Source organism: Ruditapes philippinarum, unplaced genomic scaffold, assembly GCF_026571515.1.
Source record: "Ruditapes philippinarum isolate M1 unplaced genomic scaffold, ASM2657151v2 ctg1384_1_1_1_1, whole genome shotgun sequence".
Lineage (NCBI taxonomy): Eukaryota > Metazoa > Mollusca > Bivalvia > Venerida > Veneridae > Ruditapes > Ruditapes philippinarum.
In genome coordinates, this window is record NW_026852092.1 from 133,544 (window position 1) to 154,552 (window position 21,009).

At 31.9% G+C, this 21,009-nt stretch overlaps 1 protein-coding gene across 5 annotated transcripts in view; it reads left to right on the forward strand.

The window, feature by feature from the left end:
- The window catches only part of LOC132749031 (zinc finger CCCH domain-containing protein 10-like), a 219,062-nt gene that overhangs the window by 129,135 nt on the left and 68,918 nt on the right, over positions 1-21,009 (forward strand). Inside the window, exon 1 of one of the 5 annotated variants that reach the window (XM_060738742.1) lies at positions 8,509-8,562. The exons of 3 other annotated variants lie outside the window; for them this stretch is intronic. The gene's annotated coding sequence lies outside the window, so the exon portion shown is untranslated. One more of the 5 variants, XM_060738736.1, reaches the window with a different exon arrangement.

Here is a 21,009-nt window from a genome sequence, read left to right on the forward strand (position 1 = left end):
TTTTCAATACATTTAAGAACAGTTCATGAACTGGTCCTAAACAGTTCATAATGATTGTTCAAGAACTTATGTTCATGAACAGTTCTTCAAGCTTGTTCATGAACTGTTCATTGGCATAAAAAGAACAAAACCGAATTCTTTAAAGGTTCATGAACTTAGGATCATGAATTATTGAAGAACTTTTGATGAAAACCATGGGTTCATGATTTGTCCTTTAATAATGTCACAAACTATTGAAGAACTTTTGATGAAAACCATGAGTTCATGATTTGTCCTTTAATAATTGCTGAAATAGAAATGATTACTGCTCAAGAACACTTGATGACCTAAATACATTGGTTAATGAATTTCTGAAGAACTTTTGATGAAGACCATGTGTTCATGATTTAATTGTTATTAAATAACTACAGAAATAGAATGATAACTGGTCAAGAAAAGATAACGACCTGGGTAGATTAGCACAGGCCCAAAACATTTTTTTGCATAAAATAAAGACATCAGTATTTTTTTTTATTGCTTGACCATGGAAATTCAATCAGTCACTTCTTTAATGAAATTCCCCATTTTTTAATCAACCAACTCATCTATCTATATATTGGATACTTATACTGATGTAGCAACACAAATTTTTTGGAAACAATGGTAGCTTTGTTTGAAATTCAAGTGCCTGTTGGGCTTAAAATAATATAGGTTTGTGAAATAAAATTTGTAGGCCTCATTGTTTTAATTGAAATTATTCAGTCATTGTCATACATGCCATAACGTCCCGTGTGTCCGGGACAATCCCGGAAATAAGGTGTCTGTCCCGGAGATGATTTATGTCCTGGTAAAAAAATATAAAATAATCTACATTGAAGCAAGAAATTTTACATTTTTATATAATTTTATTGTCAAGTTTTTGTAAACTTATCTAGAACGCTAATAAGGAACGATTATCCCCTAAGTGGCCTAACAGCTTTGCAATGGTGACACTAATCCTTTGATTGGTATATCAACATGCCCCTTCCAACTAACAATTATCGGCAATAATTTTGATCAAATAAAAGATAAATTACCCCAGTGAAGGTGTCATGCACTGGCCAACTGGCCATTATAAATTAAATTTTATTAGTGGTCAAACACCGTGAAAATTACCCGCTAAATATGAGGTGATAAAATCTACAAGATTTAGGGAATGTTTCAGGGAAACGACATGGCTAATTGTCATTACTTAACATAGCTTTATTCTATTCTGTGTCTGATTGTCGATGCCTAAATACTTAAAAAGATAGAAAAACTGTTAATAATTATTGACATTCTGACTTTGTTTATGGTGTCATTAAATTTGCAAGTTGTAATTACCGGTAATAGGGCCTATAGGTTGTATGCCACTATGTAAATTAAAAAAAAATACGTTTGCTGATCAATGCCCCACCTTCAAATGAAAAGTGTCCCGGAAATGAGTCTAAAAATTATGGCATGTATGGACTCATTGTATTGACGGCAAAAACAACGGAATTACACGAAATTATGAGAATCGAGCACATGTTGCTGACGTAGTACACAAGTTTTTTACGTAGTACACAGGTCTATTGAGCGCGCAATATTCAATATTCAAAGACGGCAAAAACTTCGTCTCATATCTGATATCATCTCCCCAATAAAGACATACAACAAGGAAGGTGAAATTGCTCAAGCAAATTATCAGAAGAATACCTTCAAAGCTGCAATCGGTGAAATTCACTGTGAGTATTATCATAAATGCACCCGTTGATTTTTTTCCAAACAGAGCCGGCGTGTTTATGACTCCAAGAAAAAAATGAAGAGTTTATAATTATTTTAATGAACTTTCTTCACTTCTAAAAGCATTATTTTGTAACAATTTGCCGACTGTAACAATAGAAATAATAATTGTATTTCCAGCTCATTCTTAGTTACAGTTTAGATACTTCAACCTTACTGGAAATATTGCGTAAACGGACATTTGTCACATATTTTCGCGACCCGTTTTTATTTATTTCTTTGTTGTTGAACAGGATCAATATAAAATGAATCAAAAACAAAGCATCGTTGAAGATTGAACATGGTTCTGCTTCCCTGCAGGAAATTATTTGCCAATGCCTTCTAAAAGATAGAATCTAGTTTAAAATAGTTTTTTGAAAAATGCATGGCAGCAAGTCTTTTTTATCCCCAGACAGTTCACTACCTTAGCCAATTTTCCTTTATATCAGAAAAAGTTTTTCATAAAGAGACAATATTTTTATATCACCATTAATTTATGTAGTTTTATAATGGAATATGATCAACAAGGAAAATAACACATGACTGACTGTATTTTTAAAGCAAATAAGATCTACATCCAAAATTTTAATTGGAACAGAAATCACGTTTTCTGTTGTTGTGTTTTTTTTTTTGTTGTTGTTGTTTTTTTTTGGGGTGTGTTGGATTTAATCTCTCTATATATATAATTTTATAGGTCCTGCTGACAGTGTAAAATGTGAAAGTGCATCGAAAATGCAGGAACTGCTGAGGGTTGTGTGGTTGAGGCTAGATCTGACGGGTAAGCAATATAGTTGAGGTTACATTAGGACCTAATTTTACAATTGTCTACAGTAGAACCAGATATTTTTGCATGGCAAAATTCCTAGAATTTTAATTCAGTCTAATTTCACTAGTATTAAAATTCTCATTTATAATTAGCATTTTCTTCTTAAATATTAATGAAAAACTGATATACCCTGATATCGGAGTATAAAAATAGGTTTGAAGGGTACTATGGAAACGCATTTTTTCGTAACATTTGTGTGATGTTTAAAACTGTCATTTCAAACACAAGACGTTATATTGTTTTGGTTTTTTTTGTTATTTCCAAACTAGATGGGAGGATGAGTGCAGAAGCCTGCGTAGAAAGATTCGACGCATGGAGGAGCCAATTACTGCTTTAGAGAGTCAGAATACAAAAGTGGAGGACCACGAATTATAAGAAGTGGAACATCTTAGTGATACTCAAGAAGTCTTGGTTACAATAGCAAAGACTATCTTCACTGTGGAGGAACTTAGAACCCACTCTAGGACTGGAAAGATGACCAATAAGTGTAAGGATTCCCCGAGACCACCACTTGAACCCTCGAAACTCAGCAATCTTGAAAGACTAGTGAGGAGGAAAACCGGTGTATCAAAAGAAGTATTTAATAAAAAACAAGAGACTTTACAAAAGGTCATCAGAAGGAAATAAATCACAAAATAAGTGAAACATTGGAAAACTGTTTTAATTTCAAGTTCTTGATTTTTGCAATTTTGAAAATCAGCAAGCTGTATTGAAGAAACTATTTCTTAGTTCTTGTTAAACAAAGATGTGTAGTTTTTAAATTTTACAAGCAGTTTTACATGTTTGTGGTTTACTTTTGAACAATATAACTTAGAGCTTATGTTGAGTACATATTGTTTAGACTTGTCAGTCCGCAAATTGATTGGTATCATCTGTCTGCTCTGTTCTTGCATTTTTCATGAATGTGAAATAATGTAAATGAAGTTTAGGAACTGTTCATGAACTGTAGTTCTTGAACTGTTCTTGTACTTTTCGTGAAGATAAAATGGCACAATGAATTTGCACTGGAAAAAGTGCTAGAAAAGTTCATGTAGAGGAAAAATTCATGAACAGTTCATAATTTACTGTAAGTGAACAGTTTCATGAGCATTTCATTGCATTTTGTTCAAGAACAGTTCATGAAACGTTCATGTTTTATTGAGTCATGAACTGATCAAGAGCATGGGACAGTTCAAGAACTAGGTGTCTTCTGAACTTTTCAAGAATTTGTGCCATTTTGTCTTCATGTACATCCCATGAACTATTCATGAATCTAGGTCATGAACTAGAATGAATACTTCATGAATTATTCATGAACTGTAAGCATTCATTTCACAGGGGTATGAATTGTTGGAACTGTCCCTTAGAAGTTTAACCCTTGACCAGCTAAAATTTAAATAGCTCAAAAAAAAGGTCATAATTAAGATGTTTACATTTCTCTTTATAACACCTGACTAAGGTCTTTGACATTTGTTTTACAGATAGATGTGACAAGGTTTAAATGAATGGTTAAATAAATGCTATTGAATTGCAGTTAAGCTGTTAACTTAAGTTGTGGTTCATTCTAAGGCAGATAAATTTGAGTTTTAATCTAATAAACCATTCCTTTGTGCATTCTAATAGATGTTATCAGGAACTCAGCAAATGTAGGTACAAACATACTTTAACTGTTAAAATTCACTTCAAAACAGAGTGATCAACCTGATGTGCAAATAATTGGTGTAAGGTGTAACTGTAAAAGGTTTTTTTTTACCCTTGGATAAGATGGGGGAAAACCCGCTTTGGAGTATCTCTATCAGGATCTTCACAGGGGCCGTTCATTGTTGATTTTAGGGATTTGGATTTCTATATATCATTGAATGCCAAGAATGAGAAGCCTAGATGTTATGAATGCTTTCTTTTTCAGAAAGTTAATGTCAGATTTTCCTCATTTGTCTGTCTCTAAAGCTTTGGTCTTAATTCTAAGAGAGACAAACAACATGCTTTATTGCTGTATAGGGGGTTTCCTTGTCTGGTCATATCAGAATGACTGTATATAAACTGGAGATTTACAAACTCATACCAAAATAGGAAGTGGAAAATAAATCTGTCCTTTAGCTCCCAAGTGCTTTACAATACAATATATAGAATCTGATGTAAGACATAAGACAATCTGAGGTATCATCTAAACATCAGCTGTCATGTTTGTAAAGTTCAGTGTTTGTTTGTTGAGCCCTTGATTTACTGTTTGACTACCCTATCTTAACTTCTATATCATGACTAATATATAGATGTCTTAAGTGTAATGCTTAATAATAATTATTCAAAGGTATTTGATCTTTACAGTTTAAAAAGTCTTATGCATACAGGTTTGTACATGTTTTAGTGGCAAGAACAAGGAAAGCAGACATATCTTTAATGCTTGATGTACACTGTAGTTCAGAATTAACTCCCTTTATTAGCATTATATAAACTCTTAAAGCTCTTGTAAGTATTTTTAGTTTCAGGTAAATGTATTTCATCAAGATTTATAATGTTAGCAAGTAAAAATAGATGGATAGAAAAATTATTATGCTTTTTTTAGGCACAAGTTCTTTTTTTGTAGATATACCAAAAAATCTAGATACAAACAATGCATTACATCATACAGCAGTCTAAACTGATGATTTATATATCCTTAGTAGAAACATGATCAATTTTGAAGTGTTAATTGTAACACTTTCATGTAAGTGTTCCTTTGATAAACACTTGACATACAGTAGCATAATGTCTGCTCTAATGCACGTATGCCATCAGCATGTGGTCTCTTCTCTGAAAACATCTTGAAATATGGAATTTGTTTACAGATAGTTTTCTTTACTTATCAAGAGAACTAAAGTGATTCAATGACTTCTGGATATCTGTCCTTAAGTATAACTCTAAAATGTGCAGAATATTTGAAGCACAGCAAAAAAAATATAAACAATTTTGTCATAACTCTTTAGGGGGGAAAAAGGTTTTTGATGTATCAAATGTTGTTGAAAACATGAATTTAGATTTTATTTTAATCTGTTTACATGTATTTAAGATATATGTTATTTGAAAAATTGATATCTAGAAGTGTATACATCTAATTTACACATTAGATATTCTTCTTGATCATAACATTTACTGTCAGTGTATATTTTCATATTTTTTAATAGTTTACACCTGTGTTCAATTTGCATCAAATTGAGAAATTTCAAAGTCTTGTAATTGGAGAAAAACTGCAAGTGGCAAAAATTACCTAATTGTAAAAATTAAATAATTCAAAATTTCAAGCTGTTTTTATTAAGAGCAGCCTGTTGTAGATAATGAACTTGATTGGCAAAGGGTGGAGTGACAGTATGTGAATCAGCAATTAAATTTAAGTTTATTTTCTGCCTTCCTTAAGTATCCTGTTAAAAATGATTGACAGCTGCATTGAAAGATTCAACTTCATTTTAACCCTTGCATATTCTTAACATTTATATATAAACATTCTAAATTATGAATAGAAAAATTTAAATTAAATTAATTTTGATGATACTTAATGTTTTGTTTTCCCATTTATAAAACTTTCAAATTTCCAACTTTCTTTTATTTCAACTGCACTGTGAAAAATGAAATGTTCAAGGAATAATTCTTAAGATGGAACTAAATAATTCATTAAAAAAACATAATTGCTTCTTAACAGCAATAATAAACTAATATTTTACAAAATATACAAGGAATTTGAGTGTTAAAACTGACATTTATTGTTACTTTTAATATGTTACCTCATATAACACGACAGGTTTATGTATATTCTAGAATATATTTTCTTATGAATATATGTTGACATTGACAAATGCTGCCATCAAATGCTCCTGAATAGTTTATTATGGTATACAGGTATGCACTACTCAAGTAATAAATAGCAGCACTCCCTGTTAAGGGAGGTAACCCACTGTTTTTCATTGTCCTCTCTGGGCAAGGGGGGTAATTGCTGGACAAGGGAAATAATGTATGTACTGTGAAACAGGTAATCAAGTAGAAATATTGTGTAAAGGAGATAATTGTTGTAAAACCTATCATTGCTGTAAAATTATGTGGTATCACTTGGGGCAAGGGAGATAATTTAGTAACATCCTTAAGTATTGCATATAATCAAGTAGTACTCTTGTCATTTCAAGTAGAAACACTTGCAACAATGATTTTAGCAGCACTGCAGTGCAGTAGATAATTATTTACTGGTAGGATTTGACATAACATGTGTTTAAAAAAGGGTTTATTAGGCAGCATTTTGCCAATGATTTACCAAAAATATCTTTCTGTTTTTCATTTTCTAAAACAAAATAATCAGATTCTGATATTTGAGAAATTGATTATTAATTGATTTTGAAAATGCACCAAAATGATGTTGAATATTATTAGAATATCTTAACACCACTGTTCATAATTCAGTTTAAAAAGTTTACCTAACATTCCCTTATTAATCAGCGATAAAGTTTTGATGTTTTTATGCCACCGCAGCATCTGCGATGCGGTGGCATATAGCGATTCACCTGTGTGTGTGTTTGTTTGTGTGTGTGTGTGTTATATAGATTATATAGTGAACTTAAAAAATCTTCTTGTGAAAAACCACTAGTCCAATTTCAACCAAACTTGGCAGGATTGATCCTTGGGTGAAGGGCTTCCAAAGTTGTTCAAAGAATTTCATTCCATGCAGAAATCTGGTTGCCATGGCAACCAAAAGGTATTATAAGAATAAATTTAAAAAATCTTCTTGTAAAGACCCAAAAGGCCTAGAGCTTAGATATTTTGCATAAGGCATTGTCTGGTAGACCTCTACCAAGGTTGTTCAAATTATAGCCTTGGGGTCAAAATTGGCCCCGCCCCGGGGTCATTGATTTTCACTATATGTACATATAGTAAAAACTTAAAATACCTTCTTGTAAAGACCCAAAAGGCCTAGAGCTTAGATATTATGCATAAGGCATTGTCTGGTAGACCCTTACCAGATTGTTCAAATTATAGCCCTGGAGCCAAAATCAGCCCCGCCCTGGGGTCATTGATTTTCACTATATGTACATATAGTAAAAACTTAAAATACCTTCTTGTAAAGACCCAAAAGGCCTAGAGCTTAGATATTTTGCATAAGGCATTGTCAGGTAGACTTCTACCCAGATTGTTAAAATTATAGCCCTGGGGTCAAAATCGGCCCCGCCCCGGGGTCATTGGTTTTCCTTATATATGTTATTATAGTAAACACTTTAAAAAAATTTCTTCTAGCAACTGACAAATGCTAGAGGTTAGATATTTTGCATGAAACATTGTGAAGTGAACTTCTAGCAAGATTGGTCAAATTATAGCTCTTGGGTCAAATTTGCCCCCACCTCGGGGGTCATTGATTTTCAATATATACATATAGTAAAAAATCAAAAATCTTATTGTCTGAAAGTACAAGGCTTAGAGCTTTAATATTTGTTAAATGATTTCATCTATAGGTACTCTACGAAAGTTGTTCAAATTTTGCCTCTAGTGTCAAAATTAGCCACGCCCTTGGGGCTATAGGTTTTCCTTATATGGAACCTTTACCAAGATTGTTCAAATTATAATTGTTTTGTGGACCTGTATCAAGATTGTTTTGAATTAAATCTGATAATAGGAATCAGATAGGCCAGGCATCTATGCATTATGACAATCTTCAAAATTGTATAGAAACCAAAAAAATCTGTTCCTACACTACTATTTAGTGTTGTATTAATGCGGTGGCATAGCATTTTTCTCAAATGCAGTCTTGTTTTGTTTTGCTTTTTTTTTCATTGGGAAAAAAAAAAACTCCAAGTGTTTCTCAATAATTAAATTATTCATAAATTTTTTAGTTGTAATACCTTGTACAAAATAATGTACGAACATTTGAACACCCCTCATGAGACATGCAACTTGTAGACTATCTGTTGTTTAGATCATTTCCAACTGGAAGCTGGAAGAATCCATGAAGATGAAAGAGAAGTGATAAATCGCTACATTCTCAGGTAGGCAATGAGAAATCATAGAGTACAGTTTTACTGTTATAATGAGAAAAACATAACTTTCTGTTTTTATTGTTTGTCTAGAGGGTTTTTTTTCCTGGCATTTGGCTTTTGGGAAAGTGTTATTTTGGGCGACTACAATGGATATAGAGGCTGAAAGTAAGTGATTTTCACAATGTTTGTCAGTTTGTAGAAGCAGATCATACTGAACAGATGATACGTTTTGAATGCTCTGAGTAACAAATTGTTGTATATTTATATATTTACTGAGATGGCATTGTATATGAGAAGTAATGATTTTCAGACAATGAACAAACAGACAGCATTGGTCTTTCAGTTTTCAAGAGGGCTTCTGTAGCTGAGTGGTTATTAATCAGGTCTTTGACTTCAAACCACTTACCCCTACTGCTGTGGGTTCAAACCCTGCCAAGAATTTCATGTGAGGAAGTTATCCAACAAGCTTTAATGGGACATCAGTGGTTCTACTGACTGGTGCCCACTTGTGCCTGAAATAATGCACAGAGGGACATCTGATGTCTTTCTGCTGGAGGGTCACTATATATATAGCCTTTACAGTGTTGGTACAACCTAAAACTTAACAAACAAACATTCAGAGTTTAGTTGCACTGCTATTTTATGTTTTTGTACATCTAAAATGTTGCCTCATTTATGGACAATTATAGAGATCATTCATAGGTACATGTATTTATTTCAGTATTTCTTGAACTGTTATAATAAACATAATAATTTTATCATTAGATCTTCATCAATTCCAGTTGCAAATGTTTATTTCCTCCCAAGAATCTGATCTAAACTGTCTAGATTTTGATTACAATTATATTCAGTATAATTATATGAAAGGTTGGTAAGGTTCCAGACACTTACTTTGTTTGGATTTTAACCAAACCACAAGAACAATTCAAAGGGTCATGTAGTGCCTTTTCATGTGAAGACCTGATTGAGTTATCTCTCCAAACATTAATTGAGGACCTTATGAATATAGAAGTAGGAGCCACTAATTTTCCTTAAGTTATATCTGAATGATCTGCCTCACATGAAAGAATGTAAAGTCCTGGATGGGACTGGAAACCATAGTGATGAGGGTCAGCAACATTGTCCACTCAGCCATAAAGGCCATTTTAGACACTTCTGAAAAGGTAAATTAAGCAAATAATGATCAGACAACATTAGATATTATAGTAAAATTTTAATAGTAACCAATTTTTCTCTTACCGCTGATTCAGAAATCATACATGATTAGTATTCTGTCACTTTCAAATAAATTAGTAATGACTAGTAGTAAGTTATCCAGAAAAGCCAAATGTGTGGACATATTGCCTTCATAATAACAAAAATGTGTTTAAAACTTAACATTAAAGAAGAACAAGAAGTCTGTTCTATCTATATTTTGAAAATTGACAGCCTGTAATTGTTATAATGCAGGTCACTTATGTTGAATGTTTTGATTCTAAGATTGCCTTGAGCAGCTTAGGTTTGAATCCTGCTTATATAAAAAGCTTTTAAGTTTGCTTATGGTAGCTAAAATTGGTGACTTCTTATACTTGGTTTATATAGAATTTATTAAAGTTTGATTGTGTAGGAAGCTATAAGCTTATAGACACACTTTCAAATCCCTTCCTTGAACCAACCAGTACTGAGCAATGAGTGTAAAGTTTCTTGCTCTAGGAAAGAACAACTTGCCTCTGACAGGGTTTGAACCCATGTGGCTAGCAATCATTAGATTACTTAAGTCTGATGCTTCAACCACTTGGCCATGCCGCCACTCAATACTCTAGGGCCTTTGACTTTGCAGTGGCATCTGTCAGGATTTCTGCTTGATCAGTCTTTGACCAGCTCTATAGAGATCTACTCTTTCCCGAATAGACATCATACAGAATAATCATTCAAATTTTAAAAAAAATCAGGAAATTTCTTCCAAAATAAATAATCATATCGCTTACACAGATCAGTTCTATTTTGTTGTGGGTAATATTCCATTTCCTTGATATACCCTTAGGTGTGTGTATATTTAATTGGGTTTTAATTGAGAAAGATGAGAGAGTATTACTCCTATTTAAGAGTTCTTTGATACTGATTTATAACTTATATATTTATTTAACAGGAATGGTGGAAGTATTATTAAAATCTCATCATGCGATTTTATAGGATACAGGCCTGCGTTTTAAATTTTCAATCAACATAATTGTTAATTAATATTTGGATATTTTTGGTTTTTGATGATTGAGATTTTAAGTATTAACTGTGATACTACGTAAGACGTCTGTAAGTCCTTGATTGAATGAGTACGAAATAATTCCTATCTCTTAATGGCTTCTGATATTTTCAAAAGTCTTGAACTTCAAGTGTGGTATTTATGTAATGGAGAGCATATGCTGCTCTGAACAGGTTTATAGAAATCAAAATAAACCATTTCAACAGATGCACAAGGTCATAAATAATCTGTGGACATATTTTGTAATGTTTATCATCAGTTGAAGTGGGAAATTGGAAACTTTTGCTTTGAAACTTTGAAAAAGATTTAAGTGCTTTAAACAGATCTATCCTCTTAACATTTGAAGGAGACTTTGGTAGATATTCAAAAATAAATTTAACAGATTATGTGAAAATGATGTGAAATTTTCACAAAGATTTTAAGATATATATATTCTTAGTTGAAAGCAAATCAGTGTAACATTTATACAGTAAGTGAAAATGCTAAAATAATCACAGAAATAAATGTAACAATGGAAGGTGATTTTGTTTTTTTGCTAGATTAAATATTATTATCACATATGGAAACTCTTTAGTTCTCACTAAAAGAACCATTTCCTGTGGCAAGGGGAAGAAAACAGGACTGGTCTGCTTGAAAACAGTTGCAAAGTTTTTTTTCCATTCATCACAGTGCCTTAGCATATGTCACCCTTATAATTCTACTGTAAGGAATAGCAGCTTTTTTAATTGAGAAAAATATAAGTCATGGACACTTTGTAATCTTATAATACACACTGATTACAGTGAACTCTAAAAAATACTTTTGTAACTATGTTTTATTCATTATAAGAATATTAATGCCCCTGCTGGAACAAAGACTGTATATAAAAGAGGAACAGATCTGTAAAATTCAGAAGAAGGACTAATTACAAACAGGTTTAGGCGCCAAAGATGACCTTTGTGCCGGAGAGATAATAAGTTTTTCATCTGTTTTTAGGTGTGCTTTGCCTTTGTTGTACTATACCCCTCCTTGATGCATCATCAAATAAACTGCTCATCTAGTGATAGAATGTTTTAATGATAATATTTCTCAACATCTGCCAGACTCAACATGACTTAGTCCTTTGAATATTCCAGACAACTAACTCTTGCTCTGAGAATCATAAGAAAGGCTAAATGCCCAAACTGTACGTGGCATGTGAATAAGATTGATGGAGTATGTAAGATACTCTTTAAAAAATAGTTCTAAGACAATATTAAGTTTTGCTTCCTCTTGATACCTGAGACTTTTGTCTTGTCTTGTATTGCTAGCTTCATTTCTCTCTCTGTGTAGTTTTTCCTTAGTCTTTTTAGCTCACCAGAACAAATAAGAATTCAATGTGAACTATTGAAATTTCCAGAAAGGGAATGTTAAAGCATCCAGTTTAATTATGGTCTTGCTCTTCTGCGATGGTCTATTTGCAGTTTTTCTCATATTATTTAACAGTCATGACTTCTTTTGGTAGTCAACTAGAAGTGCTAAAAAAATATGAAAATATTTCTTATATTTACTTTCTGAAGTATTGTCCTGTATCTTCCTTATACAATCTTACAATTTAAAATAGCTTGCTGAAAAAAATATTTTGGTTGTCCATGAAAGTGGTGATCAAGTATAAAATTACAAATACTAAATATCTTTTCATGAACTAATGCATGTATCATCTGCCTACCTAGTCTGAAACATTATATAGTGATCTTTCATATATGCTCAAATACATTTGGTTGCCTACTTTAAAGGGTTAACTTAGAACTAAAACTATCGAAAAATCTACAGAGTTTGACATCTCCTCATGAATCAGAGCATAGATCAAATTTGGTTTGCAGCATTATTCTTGGGTCAGTCCTTTTTTCAAATTCCCTTACTGGTGTAGTATATTAGACAAAATTCTATATGAAAATTCCAGATAGTATTATGCATTATGATAATTCCTAAAACAGAGAAGGTACTGTTTAAAAAGCAGGACACTTTTTATTTGTAAATTAAACAATGTTAAGGTTTTATGAATTATCTGTAATTTATTAAATACTGTTGGATAAAATTATTATAACACTATTGCCTTCTACAAACATATCTTCAGTTTGATAATGGTTATTGTTTTATACAAAATCTGTGAGTTCACCTGTTTTCATCTTCCCAATAATATGAGTATATATCCTTGTTTACAGTAATGTGAAAGTAATTTATTACAATGATATTTCACAGTTGGAATAGTAATAAGGAATGATATGTCTACATCATTGTCTGCAATGCGAGAATTAATGTAGGTAGAATAAACATTCATCATGAAATGACAAAATGTGCTTCTATATATATACAGTAGAACTTTGGTAAGTCGAAGTCAAATGAAGGGATTTGCTAAAAAACTTTGACACATTGGGACTTCGATTCATGAATCGCTCTCAATTTAATCATCAACATTTACAAGCGAGTTACAAAAGTGGTTATACAAGGAAAGGTTGATAACTAAACCAGCTGGTCAGGAAGTTCTCAAATAAAACTAATTTGTATTGTTTATTTTCAAATACAACTACCGCAATTTTAACTGTTACTGTACATTTAGGATTATTATATAGTGAGGCGGTGGTCAAGTCCAATATAACGGTGTATTAAACAGTTACCATACTGTGTTTAATATCTTAAGTTATGCAGGCTTGCAATATATATTAAAATATCAGCAAATTTACCAACTTTCAGCATAACTCAGTAGGTAAGGTTTTCAGTTAATCAGAGTTCAAGTTAAATATCAATGCAAGACTGGTTTGGATTGTACTTTTTTCATGAAAATAATTTCTGTATATAAACAATCAAATAAGAATATTGTTATATATTTTTTCTTGACATGAAGAAGTGTTGTGTTAATTTCTATTAACTTCTAATTTCACATTTTTTTTTTTATTTTCAAAAGTTATATCTAGCTAGTTGATACAACCTTATACTGAATACTAAACTGAATGAATACATGTCAACTGTACATGTACAGTTGGCACTACTTTTTTATACTTTTTGATACTAAATTTATTGAACTGATTGAATAAAACAATATTAAGCTCGCCAGTCTGCTTGCATATTAATATGATTTTATTCAACTTGTTCAATAAAGTTAATATTAAATCTGCACTCAATCATTATTCTCTATTTAATAACAAACAACATAATAACATAATATTGCATATAAGGAGACCTATGGGTGACTATAGGTAGAATTTAATAAAGTACCATATCAAATTTTGACATTGAAATTTTTCATTACATATCTAGATTTATTGTTTTTGTTACAAAATTCCAGTGCCCCAGCTTGCAAGCTGTGTAATTGTTTTTATGTCTGCCATTGCTGCAGATAATGATCAAAGACATGTATGATTTTAAATTAGAAAAAGAAAAGGAACAACAGTATAAATTAAAGTTCTATGAAAGTAGTAGGTGTGGGATTTATATTGCATTTCTTGCAGTTTACAATTTATAATTGCTTAAGGCAAATTATTAGACATGCATTTCTCTGATTTTATTAGTTTTATATTTGTTTCAGCAGCTGATATTTAATTGTTAATACTCCAATGATCTTCTGTTTCTTGAGATTACTGATTTTCACCTGGTCTCTTAAAGGGCGAAGGTTTTGATGGAAATGTGCATAAACTGTTACTGGGCTATCTTAGCTAGTTTACTGAAAGGTTACATTTTGGAAGCACAGAGTGGGTGGAAATTAAACAAGGCCATGATTTGCATACTAAATTCTAGAGATATTGTAATCAATGTACTATTAGCTGAACAGTAGATTTTGTACAGACATTACTTTTTAACTATGATAAGAACAACAGAATAGAATAAAGGTTATGCTATTGACATGCCCAATTGACATGCCCAATAGCATGCCCAACAACTGTAGAAGCTACTTTGCTTAATGCACTGATCATTACGGGGAATAGTTTTATAGGACTGTTGGACCATTATGTCCTGAATTTGGTTTTTATCATGTTAATGTGTCTGTAATTTGATATTTCCTGAAATTGGTTTTAAAGTGTTTTGCAGTGTGTACATATTTCACTCAAGAAGATGCCTAAGTCACCTTTTTGACTATTAATATTGTGATGGACATGTTTGAATACAAAACACTTAACATACATTTACACTTTTGTGTTAAGTTGGTGGATTGAACATAGCCTGTTTTGTAACATCCTATAATTGTTTGTTCTAATGATCTCAAAGTTAAACTGCTTGAATTAAGCATCCAACCGAATAAAGTCTGGCCAGACTGCATGGAAGAAGTGAAGCTTGCCCTTAGGCTAATGATACAAGCAATTTATTCAAGTTTAAGTTTCCCATCTTCATCACCAAGAACATTCATTGGAAGTGTAGTAAATTATTTCGTAACATGTTTCTTTGTGTCATCAGCACTTAGCAGCAAAAATTGATGTATTTGTTCAATGTTAATGCATTACTTTTTTGAGGTGGTCATTGTTTGTTCATTGTTCCAATATTGTCTTTGGCTTTGTCTATATAATTATAATATATATATAAACATTGTTTTAGTAGGAGCAGTACTTAGACCGGTTTGTTAATACATTAGTTTCTCAAGATGGTCATTGTTTTGGCCATTGTTTTTGTATTTGTCACTGTGCATCTGCATAATTACTTATAACAATATTTGCCCATGTTGGTTTATTGTTCCATTAAGACACTGAAAACAGGTTTGCCATACAAATATTTCTGAGATTTGAATTTGAGGCAGTCAGTTTTGGTATAAGAATTTTTTTCAAGTTTCGAGGCAGCCAAAACTTCAATTAAGACAGTCATTTTGGCCGACATTAGCCACTTTATGACAGACCTTTGAAAATAGTTCTTTTACGGCACTGAAATACAAGTGATCTCTGTATATGTCCATGTTATTTCATTGTCCTGTTTTGACATTTTTTATTTTTTCTTGGATCATTATAATGTCTGTCAAATTGATGTCACAGACAATGATTAGAAAATGCTAACTATTGCACAAACATGCAAATTATTACAAGGAACTGAACATCTTATTACTGAGATAAAGATTTATCATTTTCTAACTATAATACCACTTAAGATTTAAAATATTATATTGTTTATTGTTTTGATGGCATGTAAAGAAAATGAAAGAAAGAAATATCATTTTACATCTGCAAAGTATTTATATTGAAGGCAAAATCTTGTGCTATTTAGCTAAAGCTGTCTACACCAAGGTAAATTTTGGGTCATGCAATTCCCAGTCCATATCATGTGACATGCTTGATTTCTTTCCTTTGACATTGCAACCATGTTAAACACAGAATCCATCTTACTTGTCAATGTTTCTGCCCACATGACATAAAGCATGAGTAATTGAATAAAGGGTACATTTTGTTAATGACAAAAGCAATTCTTTGTTCAAAATGAGAGAAAATAGTTCTGGTGCAATTATCCCTTTAATCTCTTTCATGGGAAACCATTTGAGCCGCGTCATTGCAAAACCAACATTGTGCGTTTGCGACCAGCATGGATCCAGACCAGCCTGCGCATCCGCTCAGCCTGATCACGATCCATGCTGTTCACTTACCAACTCTAATACAAGTAGAGAAACTGATAGCGAACAGCATGGATCCTGATCAAACTGCGCAGATCCACAGGCTGGTGTGGATCCAATTGCTGGTCGCAAACGCACTATGTTGGTTTTGTCATGATGTGGCTCATTTGATCCACTTCTTTAGTAATATGTGAGTTAGAATAGTCTTACATGAAAGAAATGTCAAATAAGTTGTATGAATAAAAGTTCAGCTTAAAATTAAGAAAGATTCACACCTTCCAGTATGAAAAAAATAATTTTGGAGAAAACAATTAAGGGAAATTAGGAAGAATTTAAGTAGATATTTATTACAAACAATAAAGATATATCTTGTAGATAATAGAAAAGACAGGAATCAGTTTATTGAGGAAAAACAGTTATTGAGAAAAAAGAATAAAAACAAATGAATACTTTAACTGATAGTAGAATTAATGTTTTGTACAAAATGAAGAAATATGAGTAATTTAATGTATATAAGAATTTAGAAAACAACAAAGAGTTTTCGTTTAGAAATCACAGAAATAGGACTGCGGGCTTATTAAGAAAAAATACTTATTCAAAAAACTTGAAATAATACTTTGGCATATTACTTAAGTAGTGAAATTAAAGTCCTGGAATCAAATCAGATAATATAAGGCCATAAAAAGTAAGGAATAAAACACTAATGAAGAAGTCTATTAACAAGTAAAGCTATCTGTTATGTCTTATTTGTTCTCATGATTTTCATTTCAGAGATATATATTAGCCTCTTGTGTATTTTAATCTATCTCATCTCTATCTGTTGTTTGTATTACATCTTGTAACTGACTTTCCTTTGTTACAGTTGAGCGCTTACCTACCTTCATAACTTAAAAAAATGTTCATCATATTACAACTGCATCAGGAATTCAATTTTGTTGGCTCAGTGGTCTAGAGTGATGTATATTTTGCTTATAAGTGGGTGGAAGCAAGTTGGAGTCTCAGCCATGGCAGGATCTTGTCTCACGGCATTTGCCTCTGTTTATGACATTAAACTAAACATATTTTAAAGACTTTGTCTCCTAGTATCTATTTTGGGAAACATGATGGTTTATATATATGGGTTGCACCCATTATTGGCTGGTGTCACGGTAGAATATCATGGGTTCATGGCTTATCTGCATTGTATGTTAGCAGTATGCTAACATATCTCTGGCAAATTGTGTTTGTATCATCCTGGTTTGCAATCTCCATACATTATTGTCCTGTCAGAGATATCACAGGGTTTGTTACAAGGTAAGAACAATCTTGACCTGTCTGTACCTGAAGTATATTTGACCTCAGGTGTTGATTGCTTGCCAATGGACATCTATTCTTCCAACTTCCTTGTCAGTTGTTATAAAGATAAGGAACATTTGGATGATTTTCATTTCTGGTAATGAGATATATCTATGTCAATAATTGCCAGTGTTTTGTTTGTTTATAGTGGACATTATGCTCTTGATGGAGTCAATTATTTCACCTCTGAAGACCTTTGGATTCCTTGATATAATTTTCTACTCAAAGTTGTAAACAGTTGCAAGAATAATCTGATAATAAAAGTTTGTACATTTTTTATCTCTGAATATTTGTTTTATTTATTCATGAGATAAAATAAATGAGTTATGTTGATGGATGGTCCCAGCATTGTTTGGTCTTCTGATTCTCTGGCCAAGATATTATCTAGATATTAACACATTGTAAGTTTGATTTACTGTAGTTCATAGTTTGGGTTGGATTTGTACACACAGTTACAGACATCTCAGTCAGGCACTTTGTAATAATTGTGAAATTTGAAGTTATAAGATAAAATGAAAAACTGAATTTTTTGGTTTTGTCAATTTACTATGCACACACCTGCTGGTAACAGAGTCGTTACTAATAAAACTGCTGACTTTGAACCACTTGCGCTGACATTGTCCTGGTTTCAAATGCCCAAGGGTGTTTGGATTTTGTGGGAGCAACCCAGTTAGCTTACAGGAGGTTGGTACAGAATATGTCTACTCAGGTAAAAGCTAGTGCCTGAAATATTGCATGGAGGAACAGCAGTAAATTTCCTCTAAAATTCACCATGATAATTGTGACCTTAATTAACTGTCAGTTACGTAAGATGTTACTTAATAATCAAACAAAGAGAGAATGATTTTTTATTTATAAATGTATGAAAACATTTGCATATTGGTACATCATACCAAATTGTGTCTCTTATAGCTTCTTAACTGTGTAGTTGAAAATGAGATGTTAATATGTTAAGGTATGTGTATTTAAAAGCTATAATCTGTTACCTATAAAATATAAAATGTGTTTGTTGTCGCTCATGGTATGTTAATATAATAAGTGATAGACAACATTTGTGTTACAGAACATAGTATAGATTCCAAAACTTATAGCTGAATGTTATATTTCATTGAACAAATTCCTTTTCATAATTACATTTACATCCTGGTACTGAAGAAAGATATGCATCAGGCAGTATTTAATTGTGGGGTAGTTTAGCTTGTATGAGTTGATGAATTGGGGTGATGATTCAGGCCAGGTTTACTTACCATAATTGACAATGTTATGTCAGTCTGTGAATATCTTAATTGAATATGTTTTAGTAAATGATTGTTGTTTTTTTGGGGGGGGGGGGGCACAATAGATTTATACATAACCTTTCCTTTGTGTAAGCTTTATCCAGCAACATTTTATACCGATGATGAGTGGAGACTTTGTCATTATGCAGCCGGGTGTGCCTATATCTTATATAATGTTTACTAACTTTTAGATATTATAGGTATCAATATTTTATTTTTGTTACAATGGTAAAGGTATAGATGAAGTTTATGCTGTTTGTTTGTTTGTTTTATTGGGTTTTATGTCACACCGACACAGTATAGGTCATTTGGCGACGCTCCAGCTTTACTGGTTAGGAGGAAGACCTCAGGTGCCCTTCCGTGCATTATTTTAGGTGAGTAGAACCACCAACGTTCCAGTTTATGCTGTAATAGAGAATGAAAGAGTCAGGCTGATAACAGTCATGCTTTGGCCTGTAATCATATACGAATATATTTATGAAAAGAATAAAATTTAAGCACATTTGAAATTGTTTGATACAGAAATGATTGTTATTTTCTCTTCTTCATTGTAAGATAAATCTTTTTCTTTCTGCCTACTCATTGCCTGTCTTGTGATATAAGGGGAGGTATTTTATCAGCAAACCACCTGGGGCTGTGAAGAAAAAAAACATATTAAAAAATCTCACAATTTGAACCCCAAAGGCTCATTGTTATTCTATCATAAATTGTTCTTCAAGTAACTTTTGTTACAGTTTTACTGCACTAAATTCTAGTGACTTCTTTTGATATTAAGCCAAATCAATTGCAATGCTTTAGCTACATTATCTTGTAAAAACATACACATTTATGTTAAATAAGCAGTGGGGTTTTGACATATTACAGTGATTTAATGTTCTGGAATGTTTACCACATGTTGTATCAATTATTACATTAAATTCTACTTGTGTTTTTTTTTTACTTTACCTACTGAAGATGTGAAGATGCTTTACTGTTGATTTGTTCTTTGGCATTGTTTTTTTTTTTTTTTTGCTGTTTTGCTATGTTTGTATACTGATCTGTTCAAGTAGGGACTGTTGAAGTACACGATGAACCCAAATCCTAAGATGGAGCTGATTTACCCTTTACTTGCTGAGTTTTTAACTTGGATTTCCCAGCTTTGAATTTCGAACAGTCCATTAAAAGTTCAAGGTATTTCAATATCAAAATACAGAAATAGAGCTGCCAACACCAACAGTATAGTCAACCTTGTGTTGTTCTGATGTTGTACTGTCTCTATGAGTTTTTGTTCTAAACTAGCTTTGACATATTAAGCAATTAAATACTGCAGGTCATATTGCATTAGCAAAGTTATTAATGCATACTGTATATTTGGTAGCACTCAATCAGATTCCTGCGTATAAGTAATTGCTTTAGGCAGAGGATATCAAACACACAAACTAAATTTCAATCATCCTTGAGTTAATCCCCACATCATATTTAGTTGCTAAATTGTAAAATCATTGCAAAGTTTCTTGGGAGGATAATGTTATGTAATGGTTTGATTTTAATTATTTTGTCATAATATGACCTCTATTACAAGGTTAATTTAAGTTATTTAAACAATCTATTTTAGTTTGTTTGTTTTTTTAATTGTGTTTTATGTCACACCGACATATTATAGGTCATATAGGGACGTTCCAGCTTTTACTGGTGGAGGAAGGCCTCAGGTTCCATCTATTTTAGTATATGATATGATATAATTATATATTCAAACAAATTTAAAGTTACCATACCCAGAATGGTATCAATTGGAACCTAAATTTCAACTTTCAAGCATTGGAACATGATACATTAACTATTTATAGTAACTGTTGTTTGATGTAAATAGACTTTGAATAAATAAAGATGTTAATGGATGGAAACTAGAAAAACTAGATAACAATTGCTGTAAATAGTTTGTTTGCTCTTTGTCAATAGATATAACTATATTACATTGTTATAATACTTCATAATTAGTCCTGTCATTAGCATTCAAGATTAATAACTGAGTGTTAAAAAAGGTTCAAGTGATCATTAGTAATGCATATTATATAGATTTTTTC